At 39.1% G+C, this 24,615-nt stretch overlaps 1 protein-coding gene across 1 annotated transcript in view; it reads right to left on the bottom strand.

The window, feature by feature from the left end:
- The window catches only part of MYT1L (myelin transcription factor 1 like), a 352,194-nt gene extending 328,023 nt beyond the window's left edge, over positions 1–24,171 (bottom strand). Inside the window, exon 1 of the mRNA XM_067544884.1 lies at positions 24,125–24,171. The gene's annotated coding sequence lies outside the window, so the exon portion shown is untranslated. The remainder of the gene's footprint in view (positions 1–24,124) is intronic.
- Between the last annotated feature and the right edge of the window lie 444 nt (positions 24,172–24,615).

The raw sequence follows: 24,615 nt of genomic DNA, 5'->3' as shown, positions 1-24,615 counted from the left end.
TGTCCTGCTAATCATGCCCATCCAGAACATTAAGAAGGATCTTCCCCAGACACATGTATGTTTGTATCCTTCCAGTTGGAAGGATAATAGGTTATGATAATACACTAAGGATACTATATTGTAAAATGGCAAAGACAAAGTGTCAATAAATTGGGGGGAGGAAAGGATGTTTACAAATATTTTTATTATGTGCAACCTACCTTTTTATGGGGGTGAGGGAGCGGGAGGAGCTAGGATGGAAGGAATCTCTGAACTGTGAAAGAATATTCTAATTGACAGCAAAATCATCCTGTCAGATGAAATCACATTTTGTGGAACTCATAAAACAACTAACAACATTGGTTTTGCTTTGAATTTTTGGGAGAAAAGAAGGAAAGTCATTTTCAGGCAGAAAACTCATTTTGTACACAAGTATTCAGAAACAAAAAAAATGGCATTTATACTGGTGATCTCACTGGAGATGTAGTCTGACCTGCTAGCCCAGGAGAATAGAGGAACTACAGCTCCCATAAAGTACCATGGTGGCATTTACAAATTAAAATTTTCAATTTCCAGCCAAAACATTTTGGGGGTTTGATTTTTTTGCTGAAAACTATAAATTGTTTGTGGAAAAAATATACATTTTCAAACCAGCTCTAATGACAATTGTTTCTTCATTATAAATCATTCTTTGATTATGAAGATTAATCTAACTAAACAATAATCTTTGTAATACTCTATATTTCACAAACATTTTACCTCCATTCTACATAGACCAAAATTTCTGACTTATAGAATGTACATACAAAATTGGGAAATTAATCAATGAATATTTTTCATGGCTGCAGAACAATGTGATATCCTAAACTGAAAATATAAAACCCTCTTAACGAGAGCCCCTGCACATCAAAGACAAGATTTTAATGAACTAAGTAATTTACCTTCTACCAACCTAATTAGTATTGTGTTGACATTAACTAGGTTTGGCAGAACTCAATTTATTTTATTTTTGTGATAATTTTGACAGAAAACATCCATTTATTTTTAAGCATTTTTAGATGTTTATTTATTTAAATTTTCACAATTGCACAAAATTATGAATTTTAAACTATTGTTACATTTTTATCAATTTAAATTTTGACAGTTACAGAAAATTATGGGGGGAGGGTGAGATAACTATATAATGACAGTAAATGTTGAAATTCAAAAAGTTAAAGCTTTATAACCATTAAAATACAAAGTGTCATCATCATATGTCATAATATACAAAGTCAATTTCCTTAAATCAAACTCTAATAAGTTCTCAAGCAGCATTTTTCTTACTTTTGCCTATCTGTAAATTATCATCATCAACGGAACTATTTTTCCATCAGTTTGTGGGTATGCATAGTGAAATCAATGTTTACCAACATTTACTGATAAAAATCTAATCCTTTCAAGCCTAACATTAACAACTTTGAGTAGAGAGAGAGAAAGAGAAAGGGTGGTTCTTGTAACCTGGTGATTGAGTTCACAACTCCTTTAGAACATCAGTGACCATTTTTCATTGGAAAATATGGGAAATGAACTGAAGAGGAAGCTTCTTTTTTGATGCAAACATCAAATGATGGAGATCAGACCTATCACTGAATGTTGATATCTGAACATTCCAGTAGTTGGTGCCTGTTTATTTTGACTAACACATCCTTTACTCCTCTCTCAGGAGGCAGACAGCTACATGCACTCAAATGAGTGGTCTTTAAGAAAGATACACCATGAGAGATCAGCCAAAAAAGAGTAGATCACTAAAACAGATTAACCAATAGGATATTGCTATCCTCTAAATTTACTACAGAATTCAAGCTGATAACTAGATTCTACATATCATTATTAATGTATACTTTCCTGATAGGAGAGCTATGAATGGGTTGTAGATGAGGCTGAGCACATAATGACTTCTGAACACTTCAATCATGGGCATCAATTTGTTATCTGTGTTATCTCACCTTGCATGCACTGGGATATGGCACCCAAGAAATTCAATAAGACAACCTCAACTAGAGCTTCTTGGACTGTGGGAATTCTTGGGTGAGGCTCTATGGGCTGCATTATGCAAGAGGTCAGGTTAGATTATCATAATGATCCCTTCTGGCCTTGGAATCTATGGAAACATCTCGATGTGCAGAAAGAATAGCAAATACAGCAGGCGACCAGCTTGCTTACCAGAGAAATCATCAGTGAGCTTAAACACAAAGAGGAAACTTACAAGAAGTGGAAGCTTGGACAGTTGACTAGGGAGGAGTATAAAAATATTGCTCGACCATCCAAGGGTGAAATCAGGAAGGCCAAGGCACAACTGGAGTTGCAGCTAGCAAGGGACATGAAAGGTAACAAGAATGGTTTCTACAGATATGTTAACAACAAGGAGGTGGTCAGGGAAAGTGTGGGCCCCTTAATGAATGGGGAAGGCAACCTAGTGACAGATGATGTGGAAAAAACTGAAGTACTCAATGCTTTTTTTGCCTTTGTCTTCACAGACAAGATCAGCTCTCAGACTACTACTCTGGGCAGCACAGGATGGGAAGGAGCAGCCCTCAGTGGCGAAAGAACAGGTTCAGGACTATTTAGAAAACCTGGACATGCACAAGTCCATGGGGCGAGATGCAATAAAAGTGCTGAAGGAGTTGGCTGATGTGATTGCAGAGCCATTGGCCATTATCTTTGAAAACGCGTGGTGATCGGAGGCGATCCTGGGCAATTGGAAAAAGGCAAATATCATGCCCATAAAAAGGGGAAGGAGGAGGATCCAAGGAACTACAGACCGGTCAGCCTCACCTCAGTCCCTGGAAAAATCAGGAAGCTACCCCAAGGAATCCATTTTGAAGCACTTGGAGGAGAGGAAGCTGATCAGGAACAGTCAGCATGGATTCACCAAGGGCAAGTCATACCTGACCAACCTGATTGCCTTCTATGATGAGATGACTGGCTCTGTGGATGTGGGGAAATGTATTCTTGCCAGCAAGTTAAAGAAGTATGTGTTGGGTGAATGGACTACAAGGTGAATAGAAGGCTGGACGGATAACCCGGCTCAATGTGTAGTGATCAATGGTTTGATGTCTAGCTGGCAGCCGGTATGAAGCAGAGTGCACCAGGGATCAGTCCAACATCTTGTTCAACATCTTGATTAATGATCTGAACGATGGAGTGGATTGCACCCTCAGCAAGTTTGTGGATGACACTAAGCTGGGGGGAGTGGTAGACATGATGGAGGGTAGGGAAAGGATAGAAAGTGACCTAGACAAATTGGATGATTGGGCCAAAATAAATCTGATAAGGTTCAACAAGGACAAGTGCAGAGTCCTGCACTTAGGATGGAACAACCCCATGCACTGCCACAGACTGGAGACCCACTGGCTAAGCAGCATTTCTGCAGAAAACTACCTTCAACTACCTGAAGGGGGGCTTCAGGGAGGATTGAGCTAGGCTGCTTTCAGTGGTGGCAGATGACAGAACTAGAGCAATAGTCTCAAGCTGTAGTGGGGGAGGTCTAATGTTGGATATTAGAAAAACCTTTTTCATTAGGAGGGTGGTGAAGCACTGGAATGGGTTACCCAGGGAGGTGGTAGAAATTTCTATCCTTAGAGTTTTTTAAGGCTTGGCTTGATAAAGTGAGGTCCCTTCCAACCCTAATCTTCTATACTTCTATGAAATCTAAGAGGTTATTTAGTTTTCAAAACACAAAACAAAACATAAACCTAATTTGTGGCCAGTTCCTGTTTCAAGTGGAAGATCTGGCTGGAGCTCTGCACCTTACTTGACTCTGTGCTCATGGAAATCAAATCCTGAAGACGAAAGCTGTATCTGTGGACAGCAGTCACAGTACATGCTTCTTACAGTGGTGGAGTCTGATTTCATAGCTTCAATTACACACCAAAGAGACAGTGAAAGGACAAAGCAACCCTACTTCTAGCACAGCCTGACAGCTCAGAAATGGAGCTCTCTCAGTCAATAGGATGGGTGACCAATGAGCTGAAATACCCTCACAACTCTTATGCTAATCTTTCAACCCCCCACTCACCTGCACTGGTAATACAGGGAATACTCTGAATGAATTTACCATCCCTCCCATCAAGTTACTCTGTTGGGACTACTGTGGCCTGTTGCCAGGGCTATGATAGCTTTTGCTGTGCTTGTGTGGGACATATACATAGGAACCAGGATTGTTGGAGGCCTGCTAGAAAGATGAGCAGAGGCTCTAGAATTCAGGACTACATTCCCTACCACACCACTCTAACAATCCTGAGGGGAGCTCCCCTCATCGGGAGTAGACTCTGAACAAGATTTAGCCCTTTCAACTGAAACTTTACACACAAGTAGTCTTAGTGGGATTCCTCTTCTGTATAAAGTTATTCACTTTGCAGAGTCAGACCCTTTGTTTGCTACTGAAACTGCCCTGTTCTTTATCAAGTTTTAGGGGTGGGCAGAAAACCCTGTATGAGCTTAGTATTTCTACAAACCTCTGTATAGGCATGATGGCATGAACTTCAGTGTTGCTAAGAGACTAGGTGATTTAAGGCATTGGTGTTTTACCTCTAGAGACTTGGGCCAGATCCAGTTGAGAAAAAGTGTAAGTGAGTGTGGAGACCTTGCTCTGAGTCCTTGGCTTTATCTTGATCACAAAAACACTTCATGTGTGGAACAAATGTCAGTCTCTGCTCAGGAGTGGCCTACAAGTAGCAGAGCAGGAGTCTTGTGTCAACAAGGAGGTGCACTAGCAGTGTTTGTGAGGAAGTTTGCACAGTTTCCACCTGCAATATGCCATTCCCAAATTATGACCACTAACGTCTATCTGCCTTCAAAATAAAACTGAGCAACACTGAATATCTAAGCCATTATGATTTATGCACACATTTCACACAGTGGAAAGATTTTATTTTTAATCTCTAAATAAATTCTGACTTATAAAATGTTCTTTGGTAAATGAAAGATTAATTCATTAAAAAAGAGACAAACATTTATTCCTTCTATGACCATTAACTCCAGTGTTGAGCAAGAGCAAGGCAAGGGTAAATTCTTTTAAAAGGAACCCTTACAAAATATTGCTGGTTTAAAGCTCATGTTATGAACATGGTTTCTTTTTTGCTGCCCTTTCTCTTACGTTTCCAGTACCCCTTGATCTCATGCATCTGTCACTGCAACACTTATGCTTCTGACAGGGGAAATGTTGAAGAGCTTTGTCTGAAGCAGAAGCCAAAACTCTTCTTGTGTGTGTTGGAGTGCAGTGATCATCCTCTCTGAGTTGTGGTGTGACCTGACCACTGTGCTGAAATCCTCCCCACCCCCAGGCGGATCAAGCCTAACACACTGTTCAGAAAGTAAATGCCCTGATTCTACTAATCAACCTGTCTCCCATTCCATAGAAAATGCTGATATGATAGCAATCGTATAAGCTCCGAGGACTGAATTCTGCCCTTAATTACACCCATGTCATCTCAATAAAGCCCATGTCTTTCTGCAGGGCAGAAACAGGACAGAATAGTTTTAACTTTACAATATCACTTTTGCTTGTATTAAATAACTTACAGGGTTGGGTTTTTTTAAATGGCACTGCTATATAAAAGGAACACCATCGCACACTGGGAAAAGACGTTTCTGAAAAAGAAAAAACAGCTTAAATAAAATATGTGGATAATTGATAATGGTAAACATTTCCCCAGATAGCTAAACAGAGGGCCAGATCTGAACTTCTTTGAAGTCAGTGTGAGTCTCTCCAATGACCTGACTGGGCTTTAGATGAGGCCCAAAATGTTCTTCAAGAAGCAAAGAGGAGGAAATTCATTTGGCAAATGAATGCATCCCTTAGCCACCTCATGCAGAGAGAAGAGTATACAGCCAAAGAGAAATGGGGGGGGGGGGGGCAATAAAAAAATCCACTGTTGTGTGTTATATCAGAACTGAGGAGCTTACACTCATGTTATTTTATATATAAATTGGCTTTATTATTATTAATAGCTGTGACTCTTGCCTATCATCAAAAATCTCAAAGCATTTAGAAAAAACTCAATTAAGCCACACAACACTCTTTGTGCTAAGCATTATCATTATAACTTTTATAGATTGAATCAGGTGTTCTACATCTCAGTTTCCTAAAGTCCACTGAAGTCAATAGGAGTCTTTCCACTGACTTCAATAGACTATGAATCAGACCAGAAACAGATGAAACAACCTGTCCAGAGACCCTGAATGAGACAGTGGCAGATCAAGAAATACAGCCCACTGGTCTTGACCCCCCATTTCTTTGCTCTCACCACAAAACCACATCCCCACCCAAGCATGAAAATTCACAGAAATATTTATAACATAACAAACACATAAGGGTGTTTCCTTTTCAGAAGGTAATAACTGTAAAGTGGTCTGAAATGCTCTGAGGACCTTAGACTGAGAGGGTGAAATGCTGGCCCTTCTGAAGTCAATGACAAAATTCCCCACAGACTGCATTTCATCCAGAATTTATTTGTCCTGGTCAGGATTACTACATACTTAACAGCAAGCAACACTTACGCTTTTGTTATACTGATTTTTATTAAATATTCAAATAAAAGGAAAGGGAAGAAAAAACCGAACAATGGCGCCTGCAAAGCCACAGAAAGGTGATTTTAACACATTTTAAAAGCTCTCAGCTCTGCCTTTTCACCTTCACCCTATATAATCCTGCCTCACCTTCCTGCAGTCCACCCCCTTCCCTCCCCACATGTCAGCATGGCTCTTCTCTCAGACTGAACACCATAGCACGTGTATGTTTTTATAAGTGGAAAGAAAGAAAAATAGAGTATTTTATTTACATCATATTCCGAATTGGGAGAGAGACCTTCCCAGTGTAAACAGACAGAAGTAAAAATATTTAACCATTACTGTGACGGTAGTTGCCTTGCTAGTCTGTAAGGAGTGACATTGATTCAAAGGGAGTAGGGGAGTTAATTCCCCCCCTTTCCAGTGGTTTGACAGACACATTTTCTTTGGGTTTATTTTTCCTTCTGTGACATACATTTTGTGTTTTTCTGCTTCAGCTGAAGGGAATGAGATGCAGAGGTGGAGTTTTCTGGCTGTCACACTGGTTAAGAATTCTGATTAAAGGGGCCAATCACAGCAGAGTGTTTATAGTAACCAATAAAATACAGAGATTTGCCGATTCATAGTACAGTAATTTTGAAGTATTTGTAATATAAATGAAGATTCCTGGACTCTGGGCTGCCTGCCCTATCAGAAAACAAGGATTCCCATATACCACATAGTTATTGAGCAATAGCCATACTCTGATCATTCAAATCAGAATCTCAGAACCAAATCAATATGCTGAAAATTGCATAACTGGGAAAACCACTGCACCCTGGCTGGCTCAGACAGTTCCATTTCAGCACAATTTTTATACCAGATTCTGTAGTGTGAACACAACAAGCGTCTCCAAGAAAGTCTTTGCCTCTAGTATACTGCTAGAGCACCAATGTAAACAGGCACTTTTGTTTGCTGCGAATGTGCAGCTACAGAATCTGCCACATGATTTACTGATTTACTATTTGGTTCAGCTGTCACAGAAGTGCTCCTTCTGCTGCAGAAATACTTGGTGCTTTCATATTTTCAGCAATTTCAACTTCCTTGTCTCTCCACCAATTCTACTGCTTACTTTCCTTCCTCACTAATATAAAGAATAAGGGCCCAGTCCTGCAAACACTTTCTAATGGGTGTAGAGTTTACTATCACAAGCTGTTTCAGTGAAAAGTTCATGATTGGGTAGAATGATCAGATAGCAAGTGTGAAAAATTGGGATACTTTTATATTCAGTGGTGAGGGGTACAGTTGTGTGTATAAGACAAAGCCCCCAATATCAGGAGAGTCCCAATAACATCGTAATGTCTGGTCACCCTATGATTGGGATCTGACAGAATTGTAAACACCAGGCACAGAATCCCCCGTCTCACTGCATATGCTCTATCTGCTGCTCCGGTCAGCAAGCGAGGAGACCTAATGAAAGCATATCACTGCAGAGTTACTGTCCCAGAAGCTGAGCCTCTTTTTTATTTTAAATGCATCCAAGACCAAGTCCAGTAAAGCACTTAAGCACTTGCATAACTTTAAGCATGTTTGTAGTTCACCTGATAGTGGCTAGGCAATAGTGAGCTGTGATTACTGCTACGGATTGGCTAAGAACTGTGCCTCTGCGTAGTCTGTGCTAAAACGTCCTATTATTTTCGTTACCCTGTCCTCCTATCCACACCTCCATCCACTTGTTTATCTCATCCAGCTATTATATCTTGTCTTTTATACTGTAAGCTCTTTGGGACAGGGAGTGTCATTTACTACATTTGCACAAGGCCAAGCTCAATGGGGCTCTGACTTGGCTGATGTCTCTAAGCTCTACCACAATATAAATCTTAAGTAAGAAATAAGCCCCAATGACTTCAAATAAGCTTTGAGAAAGGACTTAATTTGAAAATTGACTTGAATTGGACCACTAACAGGGTAAAAACTATGCACATATTTTAGGTTTTGCTGGTTTGGAACCTTAGCTATTACCTTTAACTAGACTTGGAAGATTTCAATTTTTATTGGTAAATGTTGGTAAATGTCAATTTCATGGTACACACATAAACTGACCAAAACATATTTCCATCAATAATAAAATTTACAGATAGGCAAAGAAAGAAAAATGCTGCTTGAGAATTTATTACAGTTTGATTTCAGGATATTTACTTTGTGTATTTTGACATGCAAAGTTAACAATTTGTGTTTTAACAATTATAAAGCTTTAACTTTTTGAATCTCAACTACTGTCATTGTCTGACCATCCCCCATAATTTCCCACAGCTGTGAAAAAATTAAAAACGATAACGATAAAAAAAACTTTAAAATAAACAATGTTATTATCTGTTCAAAAGATAAAACAATAAAAACCAAATTCTGCCAAGCCTACCTTTAACTTTTGAGTGAGGTGTTTCTATTGTATAAATGTTGTGTTTATTTTGGGTTGAATTTGATTTGTAGCCTTGTAACAATAATTTCTCCAAACTTTCCTTGGTTTTTAAAAATGTTCACATTTCTCGGAAGTTGCCCCCTATCATGACTTAGATTTTTCCTTTCCTGAATGTGCGTCCCCATTTTTCTTTTAAAACTCATTGCCAGAAATTTTCCTGATTAAGGGATTTTTTTAATTTCAAATTATTTTCACTTGTCTATATGGATAACCAAATATCCACGTATTCTTTCCAATGGTGTTTTCTTCTGCCTCTGCTCAAATCTGATGTACGGGGTGCAAAAAGCCAACATTTTCACTTCATATCCCAAGAATGAGCACACAATACCAGCTTTTTGCAGCCTATAGAGGTCAAGTGGCATACTCCTACACTTTTATTTCAATGAATGTATTATATTTTTTTAATTTATTTTGGTAAATATATTCTAGGGAATTATTTTATAATCAGCTAGTGCTGCTGTAGAACTCTTAGGTTGCCACTCATGTACAGTAGAAATGAAGAGTATTATCACAGAAACTAAGTCCAATGTGCTGCAGAGTACGCAGGCCCCTGAATATAAGACACACTGCATAACAGATAGGCTGAACTGGTTTTGGAAGACCTCCTATTCAGTAATTCCAAACACAGATAAACCTGCCCACTTGCATACAAAGCAAATGACAAGTGCCTGTGCCTCACCTAGCAGCACTCAAAGCTGCTGTAACTGACATAGTCAATGGGCCTGCTTCTCCTCTCACAGGCATCAGTGTGAATCATGATTAATGCCATTGATTTCAGCAAAATTACACCAGGGTAAAACTAGCATGAGAGGTGACTGGACCTGGCTAGTCTAAACTGGTTCAGGCTTTGTCTTCACTGAAACAAAGGTAGGTGGGTTTTTTTGTTTTTGTTTTTAATAGCAAGATAACTAACGCATGATAGTTATCATACTGTAAAATCCTACCTGGAGACAAAGTACTTGTGGTGTTTACCATGAGGTTACTAGGCAAGCTCAACACTATGCGGCTTCCTGTGGTTAACCTCGCAGTAAAACTAAGGTTATGTAATAACCTTACACTGTAATAAGAGACCCATGGCATGGCCACGTTTGGCTCAGGTCAGCTGGCTTGGGCTGCAGGGCAAAAAAATTACAGTATAGATGTTCAGGCTCAGGCTGGAGCATGCACTCTGAAACCCCTTGAAGTGGGGAGGGTCTCAGAGCCTGGGCGCCAGCCCAAGCCTGAGTGACTACACTGTAATTTTTAGCCCCACTGCCTGAGCCCCATGACCTGGGCTCAGACTTGGTGCCACAGATTTTTAAATTTACCCTAAAGTGCCTTGTTTCCACTATGTTTTTACAGCAAGAAAACGAACACCACCCCCTTTTTTGTCAGTGAACACGTAGCCTTATAGATATGATAGGGGGAGGGGATTTTTTCACTGAGCCAACCTCTCTCTGTCCCATGTGATCTTACTTCTTTATTTTTTCCCAGCATTGCGGAGAACTATTTCATTTTGGCTCTGAATGTGAGAGAGATGCCATGGGTGAAAAATAATTTTTAAATTTTAAATGTGCAAAGAAAGGGGATAAACTGCTAAATCACATTTAATGTAAGAAAGTATGAAAGAAAAAAATGGGAAAGTTGTTTGAAAGGTTGTTTTGGGGATTGTGTGAAAGAGGCTTTGTCTTTTTAAGGAGGTTCCAAATTTTTAGTTTCCAAAACATAAAATCTCTTCCAAACAAATATACAAACTTGTTTTTTTCTTTTATTTGATCTTGAGATATACCAGGGTTGCCAACCGTCTGTAAATTTAGAGGCAGTCAGTAAAAAAATGTACAATTTTAACACTGTTAGTAAATCCGTAAATAAATGAAAATGTCCATAAAATTGGGTAGAAATAAAACATTGTATTTTGATATTGATTGTCATCGTTCAGAATCACTTCTTGTATCATAAAACTTCACTGACTCATGACTTTATCAATTTCCTGTTTTCTATTACTGCACATGCCCAAAGAACCCGATTGATCAATTAACTGTAGCTAAAACAATTGCGTAATTCCAAATTCCTGTGTACGGAATATTGTGAGCGAGTACACATTTTTATGACATTATTGTATTGTTTATGGTACTTGTAGTGAGGTCAGTAAAAAGTTTACCATGTCAGCAAAAAAAAAAATCAACTTCAGATCTTCATGTCTGAAAAAACTAAAATGAAAGGTTGGCAACCCTGTTATATCATCATATCTCTATTCTACCTTCATGCCCAGCCTTCTGCTAGAGTACAATACAGTTCCTCAAGAGTTGACAAACCACACTTAGGGTGAAATTCTTCTCTCAGTAACACCAGTGCATATCCAGAGAAACCCCACCGATATCCATGTGGACAGTCTGGGTTTACATTGGTGTTACAGAGAGAAGAATTTGGCCCTTAATCTTCTCTAGCTGTGTCTAAATCGAGTATTGTGTCTCTCTACAGTGCAGTGAACCTATCTGTACACATCACACAGCAAATCAAGCAGCACCATACTGTTTACATTTTCTTTTTCTATGAGCCAGCTTTGTATAGACTCTACAACTTGATTCTCTGAATTCTCAGCATCTACCCATAACAATAAAAAGGAAAGTAGTAAGAAGTATTGCATGATGTTTTGATAGTGAGGCACGAGAATTAACCTGCCCTACAACATCATACCGTGAATGATAACAAACTTGCATTCCCCTTAATACAAATAAGATAAAACGGGTTTTTTTCTTTTTTTAAATTGGGCAGTTTCCAAGGTAGACTTACTGCGCTCCCCAGTTGCTCAGTTTGTCCCATCCCTCTCTTGGTTTCACACCTTTTTTCATATTGACTCCTTATATGTTAACTTCTATGATTCCATGAAAGAAGTTTAAGAGGGAAGAGACCAATGAAGCCAACCAAAATATCTTCCTGCCAGTTCAAGACTGATTCCTGCAATATATTTTCAGTGCAGTAGGAATGAGATACCATAGAAAAGATGAAACTTCCCTCTCCAGATGATTTTTTAAGAATAAGAGAAAAGGGGTATGGTAAATACTAGAATACTTCTGTTAAAGGGACCAGAGCTGTGTTTTACCTAAAAATTTTTGCTCCTTTAGGGCTATTTTGAAGAGCGACAAGAAAACTACCTATACCAGAGGTGAAGTCTGTGGAACTATGTCAACGTATTAGTTTATTCCAGCTGAGGATCTGGTCCTAGGCCTTATTTAGTGTTAGGGAACCTGCTTTAAAATCAGTTCTGGTTTCTGATATGTGTTGTCCAACTATCTTAGCCAAGACCAATCTGCCCATATGTAGGCTCAAGTCAGGTTTTAACTCAGCTCTAACACAGTTTGGCCCTGTCACCAATGTTGAGCCAACCCATGTTAGAAACCAGTCCAGTTGGATCATTCATATTTAAATGTGGTTCCCTATTTGTTAAGGAACCACTACAGGTGGTGTTCAGGGCTTTATTGGGCAAGTTCAGGGATCATGACTTTTTAATTCTAGATCCTGATACAGGAAAGGTTTACTGAAACATCTGTATTGATTGGGTAAAGTGGCATACTTGTAAGATATTGGACTCTAAAATTACACCCTTCTGATCACATTTTTTATCTTTCTATATTTGCCTTGTTACTCTTTATGCAACAAAATTCCACCTTCTTGTCAATTATTTCCTCCTTCAAATTATTTTAGTCCTGGAGTTCTGCAACCTCAAGTGTGTTACACTTTAAAGAAAGGTGATATCTACACACTATGAGTTTTGAATATCACCTAGCATTCCAGTGCCTGATGTATCCACATTGTCCATCTAATATAGGTCAGATCCTACAAAGTAATCTGCCTGTGATGACCTTGAACCTGCACATAGCTTCTCTCATTACAGTGGGACTATGTGTGGGTATAAGTATCAATATGGTTGGGTCCATTTGCACCTTGAAGCAAGACTCGTGCGTGTACAGAGCTGAGCACATGAAGATGCTCAATTTCCTTATAAAGTAACATTGTATATGTAATTTCAGTGCAATGACACAAGATGCGCTCTCTGCAAAATCCTCATTGCTGCGCAAAAAAAGAAAAGAAAAGAAATAGTGACTAATTTGTATCTCTTAAGTACCCTACAACTTTACAGCTTGCTATGAGAGCTCTCAGGTTATGATGTTTATACTACAAGCTCGACAGCAGCATAGCTGAGTGACGCACTGCACTCCACCACTGTAGCACTGTAGTGTACGCACTTCCTACAGTGACAGAAGGGGTTTTCCATCACTGTAGTAAATCCACCCCTGCCCCTCACTGTGCTATAGTTCATCTATCTGAAAAAGAGTAGAAACTATATAAACTACCCCAGTGGGGTATTGTGAGTCTTAGTTAATTAATACATATTCATGCAGCACTTTGAGATCTTCAGATGCAAAACACAAGAAGTAGAAAGCATTATATTATTTATGTTTTTATCTAGTGTTTATGATCTAAACTTCAGCAAAATCACATGCCCCAGACTGCTACTGGTCTGTAAAGAAAAGAAAAAAAAGTCACTAAGAGCCTGATATTCAGTTGCCCTGCACTTGGTGTCGTTACACTAGGGCAAAGTGGGTGCAAAGTATTGCCATTCTGGTTTAGTATCATTTCACACTCACTTTCCACTGGTGCAGATGACTACACAAGGCACATTGTAAGGGAGACTCAGGACCTCAGACTCAAAGAAAACTAAGCAAATGGGAGGAATCATAAAGCAGAAAGTGAATGGTCTCAACCACCACTCTGCTCAGCAGGTTTTCTTGGTTCATCAGGCAAACTTTAGTAAGACGACTTATGCTAACACCTCTGCTACTATTTTGTTTCTAAGGCCAGTGCCCATGTGGTACTGCCAATCAGAAAACACATCCAGAAGAAAAGTGTTAGTGCTTGTCACCAATCTGAGAAATAAAGTCATGCCATTTAACACCACCAAGGGCAGCCTGTCTATATCTCTCTTCCTCCCAGCCTTTCCCAGCTGGCCAAAGAAACTGTTAAAAGGAAAAGAATAGTTAGCAGCATGTGTTAGAAATGCTGTTGGTAGCAGCACTTGCAGACCTCTTCCAGGGCCACCATGAATTTCCAGAATATATCCTGGGCTGTGCCTCAGAAAGGACATGCTGAAATAGGAATATGCTACCGGGGCCTAAAAAGGGAGAGAAAGGGAGAAAAATCAGGATCAAACCAAAAGAAGTATGCTAATTGCCCACGTGTAAAGCCATTTGTAATGGAAAAGCACCCCAAAAGATAAGATCACTAGCTGATATGTACACCTTGTTTTAAAGCAGTAAAATGCATCCAAAACTATTTTCTGCCTCTGTAATACGGTAAAAAGCAGTGGCAAACCAAGAACCCCTTCACCTATCTAAATCGCAATCACAGTTATTGCATTGAAGCCATCACGTTGATGGTTGTCATTCTGGAAAAAAAAAAAAAAAAAAACACTTATACTGCTGAAGACCGTCAAAGACACATTGTCCTACTCCTTGGTCCTCTATTGAAGAGGAATTATTCAAAACCCAACAGCCAGAGCAGAAGTAGAGCTAATACGAACTGAAGAATTTAAAGTCACTGGTACCATTGGTATCTGTCTTATTCCAGCCCAAGCTACCTGCAACTCATTTTTGGGGAGTCCATGAGTGAGTTGGAGGTGGTGGGAGGTGTAACAATGTGTCTGGCTCAAGCACTTAGGTCCCAATCCTGCAAACACTTGCAGACATGCTTAACTATAAACGTCAGTAGTCCTATTAAATTCAATGGGACTACCCACATGCATAATTGTTTTCAGAATCAGGGCCTTAGTCCATTTAGAGGATAATCATTTTTACTGTCTATGAACAGCTGACTAATTCTTTGAAACAGTAAGAATTCTCTCCACATATCCAGCAGATATCTGTTATTATTAATGTTATTATGACATATACATATTTTGTGAAATAACTGTGGGGTCTCCTCTCAAATCTGCCAGGAGGTATGCATTGCTACATCCATGTCTGTGCTGATGCACCTGCAGAACGTACCATATGACTGTTTATTTACTTAGAGCAGTCCAACACTCTTGATTTGCATACTGATTCGCTAATTACGTCAATAGAACTTCTGCACACAGTTTAAAAGCTGTATGAGGCCATGGGGGAGAGTTTGGTAGCACTGGTGAATGAGTTAGCAAGATAAGGTCCTAACCATGATCAGGAAATTGTCATGAAGTCTTCAACAGCTATCACTTATCAAATGTTTAGTAAGGACCAAAAGTTACTTGCTGATATTAAAAGCTGATTTATTGATACAGATACACTAACCCTTTCAATATAACACTGTTTTGATCATTAGTAGTTCAGTCTATTTGTAAACAGGTGCAATAACTTGCCTCTGGAGAGGACAGAAGAGCATTTCTTGGCTTGCATTAGGAGTGTTGAAATCTCACGGGGAAAGATTGTTTTTAAACTTACGAAAACCATGTTAATGGTTTATCAGAAAAAATATTTCACTAATGAAACTTCAAATTCAATAGAATTATTCAGACTTTTGGACAAACTGACAAACCAGCGACGGCATCTGATTCTTCACAATGCAATTGATAAACCATAGGTAAAGTAATCACGTTTCAGAGTTTGAATTCTATAATATACATTTGTGATGCTATAATCAATTTAAACAATGGAGGATTGTGGTTTTGTTCCCACTAAAGTCAATGACAAAACTCTCATTGACTTTAACAGGAGCTGGGTTGGGACCTTAATTCTGTTAATACGGCTTTGCAGATAGAAGTGTCTCCTTATTCTAAATTTCATGTCTGACAAACTCCTCTTAGATCAGTTACTATTGATTTAGCTTTTTGATGTTCAAACAGGCAAGTAACTGTTAAATATATGTTTAAGTACTAATTGAAACACTAAATCAATTTTAGTCATTGCCAAAGTTTGAATACAGAGCTACAGTTGTATCAAAGTTCCTTACTCAGTGTTAATCTTTACATTCTGAAATCTGGAATTATCAGGTAAATTGGGTTGGGTTTATTTCAATATTAAGGTAACATATAGTCATCTAAATGCTCTGATATACAAGGAAGCTTCTGCATTTGTCTTTTTTATATAATTTACTTTCAACTGGTGACAGCACAGACAGACAGATTCTATTAGCCTACTTAACTACATGGTGGCAATGCTGTTTATGTCACACACAAATGTCATAGATGAGCAGGGATAAGCCAGGCCCTTCTGTCTGCACACACATAGTCAAGAGGTTTTCTATCAGTCACTATAAGCTGTATAACCAAGGCACACCAAAAATACTACACTCAACACCATAATAGCCAATAGCTTCCACAAACATGTCAAGAGTTATAAAAATACTCATACAACATACCTTGCCCTGTACTCATCAATATGGTTTCTAAAATATTTTTGAAGTATTTTACTTAGTATATTCCTTCTAAAAACTATACAAGTTCTCTCCAAAAGCAGTTTCATATCATGATCACTCTCTAAAGCTGTACTTGTGCCATGGCATCAATGTACAGCCTTGCAACACATACAGCTTCCCATCCAAAACTTGGGCCTTTTACTCCTTTTGGCAATGGAGGAATAACTCAGCATCTCTGAAACTATCTTGTTGGAACAAGTCTCCCTATTTAGCAGCTGAACTGAACATAAGCTATTCTTAAATTTAGAAAATTAAGACATTTGATTTAGTTACTTATTCTGGGGAAGGAGATAAGAATTAAAGGGATGAGCCAATGGCAGTCAGCAGCACAAGAGGGCAGGGGAAACCCTTTAAAAGGTATTCCCTGATCCTTAAGCATGAGTCTCTGCTGCAGCACAAAGGATTCCCAGAGCATTTGTTCTGAGTGAAAGAGAGATCACTCTCCATAGTTTATCCAAGTAGCAAATCTGAGATGTCTTTTCTTACTGCATTGTGGGGACTTTTGTTTGGTTTTGTTTTTTTGGACTGAGCAAATGCTCATGAAGTGACAAAGATGGACAGGGTTAAATACTGTAACATGGCACTTATTAGGCACACCACATTACATGGCACACCACATTAGGCAGAAGAACACTAAAATTAGGCATAAAATTTTATTCCCTTGGTAATATACTCCTGTCCTGACCAGAGAGAATAGGAGAAAAGGGAATTTCCCTTGGAAAAATAAAGCAAGCCATTCACAGACCATATAAAAACAGGCCATCTTTCAAGTAAATACCTCCATTTCTCCCAGTCTTTGTGAAATGTGCGATAGTATGTATAGATATTCCTATAGCAGAGACCAATGAAAACATAGACCATTCATTGATCAGTCTGAAGGATCATCTAAATTACTATATCTATTGTATTTGCCTGTACATTCTACCCTCAAAAAGCCTAATTAGCCACAACACACAGGAAATTGTGGTATATTGTCAGGTCTTAAATATAAAGGACTACATCCATCATTGGTGTAATAACACAGAGGTATTTAGCCCAAAGTCTTACTGTATTTATAAGCGCCTGATCCAAACTCATTGAAGTAAATGGGAGTCTCTCTTTTGATTTAATTCCGGTGAGAACAAAAGAACAGCTTTCTCAGAACCTATCACGCAAGTAATGTTTTAAAAATCCATAGCTTTACACTGATTCTCCCCACCACTGCAACTGGTGATCAGCAGCACTTTCCACAGACCCAGACTTTGAAACAGCTGGAGTCTTGCCAGATGAACATGTATCCATAGTATACCATGCCCTTTTTAATCAACTTCCTAATTAAAAAAATGCCATGCTGGCATGAAGTATGAGAAATGTAGGCTTCAAATATTTCACAAATAACAGCCCCCAGTGCAGGGTTGGTTGAAAATCTGTGATCTTACAGATGTTTATGAGTTTTCCTGATGCACAGCTATAATCAATTGCCTTATGCCTAACCCTCAAGATGTATTAAATTTATCCTGAAAGAAACTGGTTTCTGAAACCAATTGCCCAGATGCATTAGGCAGGTGGGAGTTTCAGTGAACCAAAGGGTCTACTGGCAGATGCAACATTGATTTCTGAATGTTCACAATCTACCAGACAGCTCCATAGCAGACTTGATTTGATGGCTCTCTATGGGGTGCCCTGCAGCCTTGATTACTTCCACAACCAGGTTGGCTAGTATTGTTACGTGATGACTGTGCTTGCAGCTTCAGTGTAAATGTAGGGAACTAGTATATCCACAGCAAATCTGATCTGAGATCTGATCAGATTAAAAACTCCCAAATTTATAACAATGCTTATTGCTTTCATGGCCCACTGTCTGAGCCCATTTAAGGATTCCCCCCCACACACACACACAAGTTCATTGTCATTAAAATTTGCTGCTCTCACTCCAAGTGAGATAGTCATGATGATTCTAATCAAAGCAAGATGTTGTAGAAATTCTATAGGGAAAAATCTTTATCAGTATACTAAATATATTTGCTTTCCTCATGACTTATTGACCTAACGCATGCTTTATTTAGAGAACTGTGCAACACATGGGCTGAATGCTGATTCACTGCATAAAAATCTGGGTGCCCTTCTACAGGTATTTAAACCAGCTGTATTAATATCATTAGGCCTTCTCATCACTTCTGGGATGAGAAAGTCAGCAAGCAATTTAAAGCCATGAAGTTTTCTTGCATTATACTATCAAGAGCTTCACAACTGCATTCAAAGTTGACCTATATGATGCAAACATTAATCTAGGTCAGATCAAATGAAATAACATGCAACATTTCCACAATAATGTTCAGTGGTACAAAAATGTTGAAACACTATTCTGCCACCACTGAGACTTCCAATAGAATAATTACAGTACTCAGAGTTCATCAAGAAATAGGTGCTGACATAGAAAAACTTAATTTTTAAAATATGCTCATATTGTATATTATAAAAAATAATTTGCATGCATATTACTCATGGAAATGCTGATGGATGTGAACTATAACAATTCAGTATTTTCACTGCCTTGATGTATAGCATGATTGCTCCACAAAAACAAAAACGGTATTCAGAATAGTATTTTCCGCCATTCATCTAGCAAAGTTTCAACACCTGAACCAATATTTTAGATATTTTTGCTAATAATGTTTGCATTTGACTAAAATAGTTCCTTTTTTATATTCAGCTCTTCACCATTAAAATGAAATGAAACTAAAAGTAAAGAGAAAAAAAAAAACTAATCCAGAGAAATAATAAACCAGTAAATATATTTTAAATCTCTCTTCCTCTTTTATTTGTCTTTATATCCGAACATACTGTAGTTCAATTCTACAATGCATAAAGTCTGCAGTAATGCAGAGTAGAAGAGGAAAGCCATCCTATGAACAAAAAACTATTGTGATACAATCTGGGCCCCTTTAAAAATGTAGGAATATACCTGAATAGTACAGACTAAGACAAAGAAACCACTGCAGATGAAAATACTAAACCAAACTATTCTCCTTGTGTTGCCAGTTCATGCTGCTAGGTTGAAATGCAAATAATTTAATATTTCATCCTCCAGAAAGTTTAAGGTATACATTAAACAGAAAATCAATTCATACCTTCATATTAGCTTAAAATGTACTGAATTTTGGATCTGTCAATTGTAACTGTTATTTCTTTTCTTTGTTTCAGTTGATAACTGAATAATTTTTTTTTTTAAATACAGCAATAGAAACATGACTTTTTTCCAATTAAAGATCCCATTTTTTGTATGTAGCTTTACCTTTCTTTGATTTTCTGATGTTTAGAATTTTATTTTGCAATTCAATGTAAGCTTTTTTAATTTTTTAAAATGTATACAACTACACACTTATATAATCCACAGACTACTTGTCTTCACCTTAACAACCAAGTTTAAGCTAAGCATTCAAAACTTGAACACCACTATGAAATGCTCAAAAGTAACTACAAACTGATGGTTAAGAGATTATAGTTTATTCCAACATGTTTTGTTTGGAGCTTTTGGCATGATGAAGACTTATTCTGCTTGTTTGGTATTTTATGAAAATAAACTACTACACAAGTATGGAATGCCAAAAAGATAATAAGCTATATTCCCTTTGAAAATATGCACTTTTGTTCTCCAAAGCAAAATAATTAAAGAGGACTCCTTAAAATACAAACCTCTAAAATTAAAGTCAATCACTCTTTAACTGATTTGCAATGGTGACAAAGCTATGTAAAGAAAATGAAAGGATATAATTACTACCTAATCCCAACTTTAACAGCAGTTAAAAAATTAGGTCAGTTAAAAAGAAAATCTCCATTTTAAGGTGATTGTGAACCCTTAAAATAGGATAAAACTATTCCTAAATAGGTCTATCTGCCTATATATATACAGAGAGAAGAAAATGCAGCCAAATATTAAAACACTCCATGTTTAGTATATACAGCATTAGAATTATATAAGAAATGTATGTCAATGGATTGTCTATTAGAAAACTAGAATTCTATTCATGTTCAGTGTTATTCTCTGGCAGGATTTCATGTAATGAAAAAAGCTGTTTTATTTATTTAATTTATTTCCTTGTTTTTGTTTTCAGCTTGCTCTTCAAGAAAGAACCTCTCCCAGCAATACAGAAATCATACTTTTTTCCCCCACTAGCAATATGCAGATCTGTAACTTATGTTTGGGTTTTTAGAACCACAAGTGAGTTGGCTGGTAAATAAACTACAATCTTATTCCAACCAGGAAAATACATATCACTCAGAACTAAATACTTCTGGGCTTTAATTGAAATAGCATTTACTAATGTTACTGCTCTGGCTACATTGCTGTAGCAAATATTAAATACATTTAATAATGGCTGCTGCAAATTTCAGAAAACAATAATCACGAAGGACTCGATCCTGCTCTCATTGAAATAAATGGCAAAACTCCCCATTAACATCAGAGAGAGAAAGAGAGCAAGATCTTGCCCTGAGCAGTTCAGATAATCTCCAGATCTCTGCATATGAAAATATGTTGAGCAGCTTAGCAAAAAAAGTACAGTAAACTGGCTGTTCTTTTGTTCCTATCCAGAGAGTTGAACTTTCCTTCACTTTCTGAACAGCAAAGTGATCTGAAAACAATAACAGTGACAAAAGGACATATTTACCTGGAGGGAATATCAAAGGGAAAGCTGAAGAATTGCAAAACAAAGTAGTCCAAATGAATTTTCTATGCATGCAGTCCAATTCTGCACTTTAAACTAGGCCACAGTCTGTCAGGCAATCATTTCAGCACCAGCCACCCTGCCTTCCATCTTAAGAGATTCACCCAGAAAATTGACAAACCTGCTCCACGACAACAAAACTCTTCTAATGCTTTTGAACGCCCACCATTTGTTCTCCATTCATCCAATCAACTTTTCACTGCACATCTTCTCTTGCTACCGAGGCTCAGAGACAGGATCACTTCTCATCTGTATGCTAATTATTTTGCCACATGGACAAAAGTAATAATGCTTTTAGACAGGAAGCCAACGGGCCTGAAGTAGAAGCTGGAAATTAATAAATTGACACCACTAAACGATGCAAAAAAGATGGGCATGCGTGCAGCACTGAGGCTGATGGATCAGCTGTAACCTCCATTTAAAAGCAGCAGACAGACAGGCGATGGGCTACAGAAAGCCTAGGCTGTGTAGTATGCATCAAGCACAAGTTCCCTTAGAGACCACATTACTGCAGCAGAATAACATCAGTAGCATATTGCTGACTTACCCTGTCTCAGTCTGCATCCTTTAAGCAATACAAAACATATCCATTTTCCCAAATCCCAATACGGGGGGAGGGAACTCCACCGCTGAGCAAGATTTTTTTTCAGCTATTGTTGGACTAATAATTAAACTAAACTAATAATTTTTTAACTCTCCTGTTTATTAGGCTTGCAATAATCAGACAAGATTGGGGTTATCCACTGTAATGTTTCCTGCATTGTACCCACAGGCCCCTAAATCTCTGGAGCAGAATGTGTATCATGGGCAGTGCTGTATTTAATGTAATAGATGGGAACAGAAAATACCAGTCAGGCTGTTAACAGACACGGAGTAGGTGATACATCTAAAAATACCTCCCCTAGCACTGATCCAATGGTAAAAATGGAGCTTGGATAAAAGAAATCTTTGAAACTTCAGCAGAGCTGTACACTTTAAAATGCTTATTGTTTTGAAATGAATATCGTTATTTGCTTGCCACTGAAATAACCTTCCAGTGTGTATAGCGTTAACCCAAAGAGATTTCGGAAGCCTCGTTTATTTTAGCAGCTAGCATCACATTCTCTCTGTTAAAACAAAGGAAATAAACTATTCCCAGCTGAAAAGATTACCAAGCTTCTACCACGAATATAAACTTGGGTCAGGAAACGTTTATTTGACAAAGAGACCCAATCTAAACAAGACCTCATTCACAAAAGATTTGCATTTGCATGTGGCTTTCACCAACATTTTGCCAGCAAAAGCAGGTTGATCTCGTGGCTCTGGCTGCTCAGCCTAGTAAATGAGCTGTGTATTATCAAGGAAAGGGTCTTTTTTTTCACTCACAGGACACTCAAATTAGTACACTCCGCCCCCTTAGAACACACTGTCCTGACAAAGCCCTTTCCAGCCCTCATCCCCTCCCCCCGCACTGTAATAAGCTTTACCATAGGGAGCGTCTGACTTGAGAACACTTCTTCCCCAGAACGCTCGAAATATGGGGCAGCCCCCCTGAATGGGGCTCGTTTGACATCTGACCCCCTCCCCCCCCAGTCCCCAAACATGCCATTTTAGTAACCGGGTGACCAAACTACAACTCCAGCTATCTTTACACAACGTCACCCCAAATGTTCGTATTAACCAAATGACCAGAAGGAAACTGCCTCCCACTTCCAACGCACTAAGGGGCTTGGATGCAAGTCTAGCCGTTGAGAGCCTAGGCTTCCCTCCAAGAGACAGAGAAGTAAGAAATGGTTAGCAGCTACCAGGCAAGAAAACCCTCCTCCAAATTCAATTTCTGCAAAGCAGCTATTTTTGTATGAACGGGCGCACCCAGTTGCCCTCTTTATTACCAGAGCATTCACTGCAGTCCCCCTGCTTCCTCCACTCTGTTAGTTTGCTGTCTGCAGTGATGCTCTCTCCTCTGCGAAAGCAGCACCGCAGCTGATAAACCACTGCAGAGGCTTGCAGAGGGAGACAATGCTGACCACTCGTTCAGCAGCAGAGACTGACACAAAAGTGGTAAATCGCAAGAAACACCTTTTTTTCCCTCTCTCTCTCTCTCTCTCCCAGCCCTCAGAGGTAATCCCTCTAAAGCCTGAGTCTGTTGGCTGACGTGTTGAGACCAGACATATTGGTTACTACAGAGGTTACAATTCCCTTCCCATCTAGCATTGCCAGAAATCACGCTGTAGTCTGGAGTGAAGAAAAGCCTGACTGCGTAGTAGCCCTTAGCATCTTGAGCCAGCACAGCCACCGTGCTGCTGACAAACTCCTCTACCAACCCTCCCCCGTCAAAGGGGTTAACAGACCCGCAAACAGGCTGAGGACCGTGCTAGCAAAAGCAGAACCCTCGCTGTAATTGGGAAAATGGAGTGTTTCCCCATGCAGCAAAAAGGATTTGTGTGTGTGTGTGTCTCCCTCTCCCAACACACACACACACACACACACACACACACACACACACACACACACGGAGACACACACACACACTCCTCTGTATTTTCTGTAATTTTTCTCTGTCATCTCTGATTACATCTACCTATGCTCCCAGGACTCCTCGTGACGCCAACGCCGAGAACAGGCACACCGTGGCAGCACCCGCAGGGAACGCACTGGGAACGCGTGAGCAATGCAGGGGTGAAACCCAGGGACAGACGCCGCGCCAGCGAAAGCTATTCCGAAAGCAGCAGAAACCGCTCCTCAAGGAGAAAAAGCCCCTTCTGACCTCTGTGAGGGAAAGCCAATCCTACCATGTTTGTTTGCCTTATAAAGGGAGGGGGAGGGTAACCAAGCTAATCCACCCTTAAAAATAATAATTTAAAAACACCTGCAAAACCTGTGGTCACAAAAAAGAGGCTGCATGTGCTTCCTCTGAGGTCACCTTTTCCTTGGGGTTCAGAATTTTACAGTAACGTCCGGGGGGGGACAACCCCCCCAAACAAAAAACAGGTCCTCTTTCCTATGCCACGTGTTGACAGCCCACCTTATCTTATCCACGCGCTCTACGGCCAGCATTAGCATGACGGTGAGCCACCTACCCCATGACAGATGTTTACAAACCTTGCAACGACTTGAAAACGTTTGCACCTGGCCAAAAAAAAAAAAAAAAAAATCTCATATTCTGGTTCGGATTTAGCGCTGGCGCAAAGAAAAGGCCCAGTCCCGCTACCAGGTATCCAAACCACCCCATTGCCTTTCCCTGGCAGCGGGACTGGGCCCAGAGTGGAGCTACATAAATTAGAAGCATTTGCAAAAAAAAAAAAAAAAAAAAAAAGACTAGTGTGGAAAATAACCTAGCAGACTGGTGATTCATTGGCCTAATTATCCTCCTTGAGATGTGAGGGTCCGGTGTTAATGATCTGGGGTGGTGCCCCTCTCAAGCCCTCTGCCTCTTCATGGGGAAGAGAAGGGGACGCTTACGCTGTGTGAATAAGAGAGCACTGCATTCCTTCTGAAGGCTACCTTAAGTGAACT

Source organism: Emydura macquarii, unplaced genomic scaffold, assembly GCF_026122565.2.
Source record: "Emydura macquarii macquarii isolate MOO-44397 ecotype Brisbane River unplaced genomic scaffold, CSIRO-AGI_Emac_v2 contig_1027, whole genome shotgun sequence".
In the NCBI taxonomy this organism is placed as follows: Eukaryota; Metazoa; Chordata; order Testudines; family Chelidae; genus Emydura; species Emydura macquarii.
This window is presented reverse-complemented; position numbering and strand designations above follow the sequence as displayed.